Source organism: Anomalospiza imberbis, chromosome 3 (assembly GCF_031753505.1).
Source record: "Anomalospiza imberbis isolate Cuckoo-Finch-1a 21T00152 chromosome 3, ASM3175350v1, whole genome shotgun sequence".
Classification (NCBI taxonomy): Eukaryota; Metazoa; Chordata; class Aves; order Passeriformes; family Viduidae; genus Anomalospiza; species Anomalospiza imberbis.
The window spans coordinates 52760509-52769812 of record NC_089683.1 but is presented as its reverse complement, the minus strand read 5'-3'; the positions used below and the strand labels follow the sequence as shown (position 1 = coordinate 52769812).

At 39.0% G+C, this 9304-nt stretch overlaps 2 long non-coding RNA genes across 2 annotated transcripts in view; one reads left to right on the top strand and one right to left on the bottom strand.

The window, feature by feature from the left end:
* Window positions 1–973: 973 nt before the first annotated feature.
* LOC137470759 (uncharacterized) overlaps window positions 974–9304 on the bottom strand; it is a 63455-nt gene continuing 55124 nt past the window's right edge. The window contains exon 3 of the long non-coding RNA XR_010997239.1: window positions 974–1377. This is a non-coding gene — a long non-coding RNA (uncharacterized lncRNA). The remainder of the gene's footprint in view (window positions 1378–9304) is intronic.
* LOC137469912 (uncharacterized) lies at window positions 5923–8188 on the top strand. Its single transcript, XR_010996783.1, has 2 exons — window positions 5923–6334; window positions 8130–8188. It is a non-coding gene; the product is annotated as an uncharacterized lncRNA (long non-coding RNA).

Here is a 9304-nt window from a genome sequence, read left to right as displayed (position 1 = left end):
CCAAGGTGCTGCAATGGAAATGTAATTTTGCACTTGTCTTCTTAAAGAGGATGGTTTTTGGCCCTTATGACTAAAATAATCTCTTGCCCTACAGATTCTCTGGCAAGATGCCTGTTCCTAAAACATTTAGAAAATGATTTATTGTGTACGTCCATGTCTTTTGCAAGTGGTTTCTCAAAATTCCTGCCTTTGGGTGAATTCTGTTTATCCTTCCAGATTGAATGATGTTTTCTCAGAGGGATCTTCTGATCTCTGAGATCTTCCTCAATGAGTTGCCATCATACCTGCTTTCTTCTGGTCTTTATATGATTTTTTAAGGGTCTGGTATGTATTTTCTCTGTGCTCCTAATACACCATTATTGTGGTATAACCCAGCAGGCAGCTAAGCACCACACAGCCATTCACTCACTCCCTTCACTGGGCTGGGGGACAGAACTGGAAAAAAAAGGTAGAACTCCTGGCTTGAGATAAAGACAGTTTAGTACAACAGAAAATAAATGGATAAGAAGAATAAGAAGAAGTATAGATGAATATACAAAACAAGTGATGCACAACACAATTGCTGCTCACCACCTGATCGATGCCCAGCTGGTCCCCAAGCAGGAACAGCCACTCCCTGGCCATCACCCCCAAGCTCTATGTGCTGAACATGCTGCCAGGCAGTCTGGAATGGCCCTTTGGCCAGTAAGGGTCAGCTGTCCTGGTTGTGTCCCCTCCCAGCTTCCTCTCGTTCAGTATGAGAAGCTGAAATTTCCGTGAGTCTGTGAAAGCGCTGCTCAACAACAACTAAAACATCAGTGTGTTATCAACATTATTCTCATCCTAAATCCAAAACACAGCACTGTACCAGCTAATAGGAAGACAATTATCCCAGTCAAAACAAGGACAACTATCTTTGAATTATCTGCATGCCATCTATACTTTACTCTTCAAAAGCTGGAGGTTTTCTTTTTTATGCAATCCTACATGTTTTTAAACATATTTTTACTTTATTACCTTTTGAAATTAGGCCTGATGGCATAGATATCGTGTGGTTTTATTGCTCTGTTAGTATGTTGGATATGAGCCTAATTTGGTCCCTGTTATGGAGTGCCTGTTCCACAACAGCATGTATGGACCAAGTCCAGTGATGCTCAGAGCAAAGTAAAGAGCTGATCATTCCATCTAAGATTCTCTGAGTCCTTGTTCCAGGAAGAAGTCATTAAGAATAACTAAATACTTTACTCTGATGCCCCATCCCAGCAGAGCATTAGCCAATGCACCAGGAGTGTTTGCAGTGTCCTGCCACAGCCACGTTTCCTGATCTGGGGTTCTCATCTCCATCAGCATGTCACAGGCACTGCTGCATTCCAGGGATCACGGGGTTGTGTAGATATACTATGGGGGACAGAGGAAGGGCAGACACACTAAGCATTGCCGAAAGTAACGCAAATGACAAGAGGACAAAAATATTGCCAATTTGCTTAGAAAAGTCAGTGAAATTTCAAGGTTTGAAACGAGCAGACTGATGAGTATAGAAATATAGAGCTTGTGTTTGAACTAATACCAAAGAAGTTCAAATACCTATGAGGGTTTTGCCCACTGTAAGTAGCTAATTTGTAGGCAGCTTTGAATATATCACCCAAGGGACTGTATCCATGTCTTTGCACTGCATTACCCTATAAAGAGATGCAAGCAGACATCTGTTGATTAAGGTGGTCTTATTACAGTAGTGGGATCCTCAGAGTCTGATATTCTTTAATTAAACTAAAATAATTCATGCACAAGTCAGACTATCTACAACAGCTAGTGAAGGTAAGGATAGCTGAACAGAATGAAAGGGTATTTAAAGAAATGGTACAACAAAAAGAGGGATAAACATAAATAAATCATTTGTCTTGCTAATCTTGAAACATTCATGCGCTTGTTCAGAAAAAGTTGCCCAAGACAAGTAGGCTATTGTACTGAAAAATATTGGCTGCCTGATGATTTTGGAAAAAAATATGCCGTATTCACAAATACCTCCCCTGACCTGTTTATTAAAAAGTACAATAAATGGCTGAGCAGTAAATATTCAGAGCCTGGGAGATTTTATCAGCATAATGTTTCTGAAAAAAATTGTGTGATAGAGTTGGCTGTGGGAAGAACTACAAGTTCAGATCTTTCTCAGGTCAGCTGATTCTGTTCATTTTCTAATTCCATGTACAGTTGCTATTTAACATTTTGCCAATCTTCTGGGAAAGTTTGTCAAACAAAGGTTTTGAACGTGACTTGCACAGATTGCTGACTGCCTTTCACAGCCTGGACGTTTTATGAAGTCCTTCACGGGTGACTGTGTTTTGTTTTATTTTTAAATGTATTCCATAAAGGAAGAATTCTGAACTAAGCCACTGTGATTGCACTTAATCAGCTTGCAAACAAAACACAGAAAAGAATTCATTATATTACTATAGTGCTTTCCTGCTATTTAAGGACAGTGTCATTATGAATAGAGCTTATTGGAACAAAAATGCCTGAATTTATTTATAGATCTTCTGTACAAATGAAAGAAGCAAAGTAGTTTTAAAACAGACAATACACTTGCTGTGATATTGGCTTTCTTAAAAGTTAGCTGCAATAGAGGCAAGTCACCAAGGGTGAGACTTTTTGCTCAGTATTTGCCTCTACCTGCTGCTGTTGAAGATTGCAGGAAATCTTCATTTACATCACAGGAAACAGAATCATGCCAATGATAAGCTCTTCTGAAAATAAGTGCTTCTAAGAAATGCAGAAGGCTGCAGCTAATGTGACTCCAGTGTTTCACTAGCACTCGGAAGCAGCATATGAAAATGCTAAGCATTTCTTCCTTGAAACTCCAGAAATGCTTTAGAAACCAGTGCCAGGAGTTCAGGGAGGTTGATTCCAGAATAAATAACCTCCAAATAACATCTTCTCCCTGTGCTATGTTCCTTAAAGGTACTTCTCAGAAAGCCCCAATATCATAACAAAATATGTTATTAAGCTAGGATTCTTTTTATTTGCCTGGCAAAAAGTGGCAGCCTAAATAAATTACAAAGAGAAATTTTTAGACCATATTTAATCCAATGGAAGAAAGATGAGCCACTTAGTGGTTTCAAATATTTTATACCACTGTGGTGATATCTGGTGCCAGCATCCTAACAACATCTGTACTGTTTCTCAGAAAGGAATGCTACAGGCACTGCATATGCTACCAAACACTCACAGCTTACAATGAAGTAAGCTTGCTCCACTGCACTGATGTTAGTCAAGAAGAACCCCACAGGAGCCAGTTGAGTTACCCCAGCAGATAAGAGTTAGATCAGAATCAGACTTTGTATCATAATGTGTAATTCATTAATCTCTTGAAAATAGCTAGTAGCCTAATTCCACCTCTTTCATAATCAGGGAGTTAAGCATTTCCTGGTTCTGTCCCCATATATATAGCATGTCAATTTATTGGAAGATCTGCACATATTGACTTCTGACAACTGTTGTTGTGGTTGTTGCTTACTTATGATAATCAGCACACACACAGCCTGCTAGTCACGGTCCCAAAGAGCTTACCAAAAGAGCTTAGTCCCTTGCCCATGGACCTCCAAGGGACATGAATTGAAGCCAAGCAGAGTTGCAAGATGTTTTCAGTTGAGGGTCATATCCTAGCATGGAATCTATTTTCAGCCGAGCTGACTAGGAATTTGGCTCACTTGCATGGTGGTGTTGCCCATCAGGTTCACGATGACAAGTGAACAGGAAATTTCACCACTGCGTCATCAGGATGTTTCAGATTGCTCCAGGTGCAGCATGGAGCCAGCCTCTCTGTAGAAATCCTGAGATGTGAGACACAATGAAATCACTGTCTCTTGCTCTCCAAACAGTGTGCCTGAATAGGCTGTGGCGAAATCTCCCCAGGGAGACAACGGAAGCCCGATCACTTCGGTCATTTAGAGCTGCATAGTAGGAAACACATGAATGTACTGTAGGGAGCAATTCTTCTTGGCAGAGTCTGTGTTAAGTGATGTAAGAGGTGGCTTTTCAGCTCTTATTTCTATGCCTTTGAGGATATAGTGTTGCTATTTCCCTTTTTAAGCAGAGGCCTGAGCCTCAGAAGGAATGATACAGAAGAGGAGATAATCAAATAACTGATTTCCTTGCATGCTTTCTTTGAAGTGTTCAGAAGTGAGATGCTGGGCTAAAGGCAAACACTGATAAGAGTTACAAGGAGCTGAGAAGCAGAGTGTTTATTGGTGTCCCTTTGGGTTTGCTTTCCATGTTGCCACCTTCATATTTTCTGCTACGCCACCATGCAGAGATACTGTCCTTGAATAACACTGGAAGTTTTCAAATCCATGCCCAAGACTTTTATGTGCTGGGACATCTACAAAGAACTGGCAGATAATCATGGCTTTGCAGATTCAAAATGGGAATAATGCAATTAAAAAAACTGGAGACAAAATATTTGTTACTAATCAGATGGTGTTCAATGATAAATATACAAATGCTGAAATCATGTTCATGCTAGTTCTTGCTAATCTTCTATCAGTCTTTTTTTCAGACTGTTTTTTTCCTCTTCGACAAGTTTTTCATTAAGTAGATGGAGCTCTGCCAGAGTCAGCTTTCATTCATGTTATTTTAAATCATGGTTGAAACCTGTGGTATTATTCCTGTTTTCTCCACGTACAACTTAGATGAGCTTTTAGGCTGTTGCCTTAGGGCTCAATACATCTTGATACTTTTTGAAAAACATCTGAATAGTGAAAGAACAGTTTTGAAGCTTCTTTCTTTCTTTCTTTCTTTCTTTCTTTCTTTCTTTCTTTCTTTCTTTCTTTCTTTCTCTCTTTCTCTCTTTCTTTCTTTCTTTCTTTTTCTTTCTTTCTTTCTTTCTTTCTTTCTTTCTTTCTTTCTTTCTTTCTTTCTTTCTTTCTTTCTTTTTTCTTTTCTTTTCTTTTCTTTTCTTTTCTTTTCTTTTCTTTTCTTTTCTTTTCTTTTCTTTTCTTTTCTTTTCTTTTCTTTTCTTTCATTCTTTCTTTCTTTTCTTTTATTCTCTCTCTCTCCCCCTGTCTCCACACCCCTTTCCCATCTGTGTCTTTCCCCTCTTTCTTGTCTACTGCCCTAGGCTCATGTCATCTTCCCCGACTTTTTAAAAATGTAATTGTGATGAGCTAGTGAGGTAATTTGGAACATCTCCCAGCACTTCAGCAATGTTGTGGTAAAAATCTGAAATACCCACAGTTCACAGTTGCTACAATAGCATACCTGCCATCTGTTTGTAGTCTCACCTGCAAGCCTGTTCACATATTAAAATCCTCTCATGTCTAAAATCATGCACACTGTTAAGCTTCATAAAGGCATGAAATATGAGACACAAGTAATAGCAGCCTACTTATATAACAGCATTTGCACTAAGATTTTCTTGTTGCCTTTGGAGGAGTTCAAGTATTTGCTTTTGTATCTCTGTCTTTAGGGAAAAAATTATTGAATTTTTGCCTTTTTGGTTGACTCAGAATCTGAAGTTAGTGTTATTCAAGTATCCTGAATATAATTTTGAAGTGTCTCAGACTTTTGATAGCTGGACAATTTTATGCTAAAGTTGTGTTATACTGAAAGAATTCAGGAGCATGGTCAGTGGAGCACTAGGCTACTCAATGAATTATGAAGACAGATGTGCTGTGGAAATACCTAAGTGATTGCATAGAATAGATATAGTAGGTGACACATTATCCCCTGACTGAAACTGGCTTCCAGTCCTAATTAAGTTGCAAGTGAATAATTCTAAATTTCCAATTCAATGTGTCATAAGTGCACAAAATAATTGCCATAGATGGCAATTTCTGCTCTGTAGCTGCTGAAGGTGCAGTCACTGGACTCAGAACAATGATGTTCCCTAGCACTCCAATTGAGCTTACAAAGGTGAAGCACCTCCAGCATGTACAGGTGCTCAGTATTTAGCCTGGCACAAATTTGCACCATTTATAAGGCACTGTGCTAACAGGGTGCCCCAGAGTATTTTGCTCCTAAGAAATTATTTCTTCCTCTTTCCTTTCTGCTTTCTTCATGTCACCCTACTAAATCAGCTCCACTACACACCTCAAAATAGTCGCTACAAGTCTTGCTTGTAACAGGGCAGCAAAACTTTGCCAGGGACAGAACCTTGGAAAGCCAGGAGGAAGACGGTGCTGAAGAGCAAGGCAGTTTCTGCTTTCAATTCTAGCATCCCTGGAAGCTGTTCCTATCTTGCTCCTCCTGGTTTCTTCCTGCACCTCTGTTCTTTCTCTGACCATGGGTGAAAAAATCAGACCCTGCCTAGCAAAAACCCTCGTGTCTGGGGAAGCAGACATCAACTTTGTCTACGCTATAGGTGAGTTTTGAACTCATTCTTGTTACGTAGTCATGAACATCAAGTTTTATCTCAAAAAGTATGATTTATTTCAGTTCTCTCTGCATCTTCCTCCGCAGATAGCACTGTCCCTTAGTTCACTACGCTTTCATAAACCAAGTATTGCTTGAGATGGGAGATCACACAGTGAGTATATGCATTCCTTAAGGACTAATTATTTGAAATTGGTTTCCAGCACTTTTTGTTCATATAGTCTGGGGCCAAAAGATATATCTGTCCTTAGTGTTTAGAAGATGCTAGATAAGGAGAAGCTGAAAAAAGAGTGCTATATTGAGTCCTCTAATTGCTGACACATTCTTGTGGTATACTTGATCATTAGAACAGCTCACTTGAAACAATATTTTCTTTATAGAAAGGAAATTGGTAATCGAGTTGTTGCGCTTATCTGCTTTGCATTTTCAGTTTAAATATTCAGCTGTCATACAGTGTAAGGTTACTGGTTACCAGAGTGTGTTGATTCAAATTTTCATTACCCAACTGCAAGCTGATTTTGTTGAATGATGCTTAAGCACATGATTGCTGCAGATTTTCATGTATGGGCCTTTTGGATTTTAGTTGTGAATATGTGCCATTTAAAAATGCTGTAATCTATAATTGGCTGTAACACAGATTTGGATTTGGTCAAGTCTATCTTCAAACCACAGTGACCAAAATGAACTGGTTGTAAAACCCATACAAGCAGATACATTATATAAAGTGCAAATCCAGCCCTGAATTATATCAGGCTAAGTGGACTCTTGCCAAAACATCCCATTTTACTGTCTGGGGATGACCTAAACCTGTGCTATTGGTAAATTTCATGTGTTTGTGGCCAGAGTGTAAAGTGGTATAGGGAAACAGTAGTCCTACACAAGTCCTACTCTAAGCCCTTTCCCTCTAAGATGATAACCAAGTTGTTCCTACTATGGTCTTGTCACTCCCCATCACTCAGTGTCATTCTGGTGGCCCAATCATTCTCAGTCTCAGCTGTGAAATGCCATCATCCCACTGTTGCCCTCGCTGCACAACAGTGTGTGAGTCTCACCTGAATCCCAGGCTCTTCTCTCTGAGCTAGTGTCTCTGCTCAGGCTGCCTGTGCCCATACCACCTTTCTTCAACTCTTTTTGGGCACAGTGGAAACCACCAGAATGCATTCAGAGGGGTTTATGAGATGGAAACAAAATGAAGAGTAAGGGGAAAAGATCATCTCTATACTGTGAAACAGTGTTGTTCCAGTAGAAAGGGCTTTTCTCAAAAAAGCCTCGAGGTAGTTAGCATCTTCCATGAAACTTCTTTGAACAAGATCCTGCTCCAAGAAAATATAGAATATGGGCTTCCTTGTCTTGGAGTTCATTCGATCTCTCTTCAAGTTAGGTGTCTTGTCCACATTTGCTGCCTCTGCTCCTTTGGAAGGAAGGATACCCACACCTGAGGAAAGTATTTCAGTGCACTTATCTGAAACATCTGCTTTAAGATGGGATTACCTGTGTCTCTGGAAGTTGCATAGACAATTAGCTAAGGCAAGGTGCTAACCTTTTATGTCTTGGTTTAGGTCAGCTGAATTCTGCACAAAAGAGTAATTACAGAAGCTACTGAGTGTGTTGGACAGGAGAGGGTTGCATTTCTAAGCAGGAATTAAAAAAACTATTTACTATGAGATCAATATTTTTCAACACATACAATAAAAAGTTAAGAAGTCACCCTGAAATGAAGTCCTACTGGATGAGTTAAACCTATGTGCCTTACTTCATAAAAATCACTGTCTTTTCTATTACAGAAATAGAAAATGAATACCACAAGACAGTGCTGGAAAATCCCGAAATATTTAATGCAGATGTAAGTTGCCTGGGCACGTCAGTTAAAACTTTAAATCCTGCATACTTTATTTAAAAGACAAGTTAAATCTCACAAAACTACTGAGATCCATTAAAAGAGATGTGTGCTCATAAAAGTCATCTAGCCTGTGGACTAGAACTTTTGTCAGTAGTGACTCCCATGACTCCCTGTGCTCCCTGGTGTTGTTGATTGAAATGCATATCCCTGCCATGAAGCATTGAGTTCACACCATACGCAGATTTTTTTGGTGAGGTCTGTACTCTTTTAATATTACTTGAGAACACTTTTTAAGCAGTATTCCAAGTCCCATGAGATCTGATGCAATACGAGTCTTCCATTAATGAACATTGAAATAATAGGTATGTTTGGACTGATCACCTTACTTCCTTTGTACATCAACAGAAAGAAAAATTCACATCTTATCTAGAAAAAGCACACAAACAATTGGCAAGCTCTTTCTACAAAGGATACAGGGGTACATATTTAGGTTAATAACATTTTGTTAGTCTAATGTCAGGGAAGATGTGCAGAATACTCTTCAGGTTAGTAGAACACAATACTTGCAAAGCAAACATCTAATCAGTCAGCTGGAAATTGTGCAGCAGCACCGTGTCTGACTCCTTGCTTCAAGTTTTAGCATGTGAAACTATTTCTAAGAAATCTAATTAAAAGAGGATTAAAAATTTCAGCTGATATTTACAGATGTTACCGTATTGCCCTACTTCCAGAGACATACACCTCTGCTTGCAACACCTTTTGTTGTTTGAAATCTATTTTTAATCCAAGTGTTCTTAGAAATTCTTCATACTGTGGAATATTTAACTGCACTGGCAGCTCAGGAAGAACAACAGTGAAAAATGTCCAACACAGATTTCTTGAAGCTCCAGTTTTCTTTTAGACACTGTTATAGGACTATTGGATTGGTTTTCAAGCCAGGCTTCAGAAGAGTAATCCAGTAACAAAACTGCTTAAGATTTAATTGTTAAGTGGAACAATTATTACATAATGTGAATGTCTCAAGTTCAGCCTTCCAGTACTTTTTGAGCTTGAAATGCATTGCACCAACAAATGGCCTCACAATTTAATGTAAGCAAAACCTTTTAGTGGCATAAATTT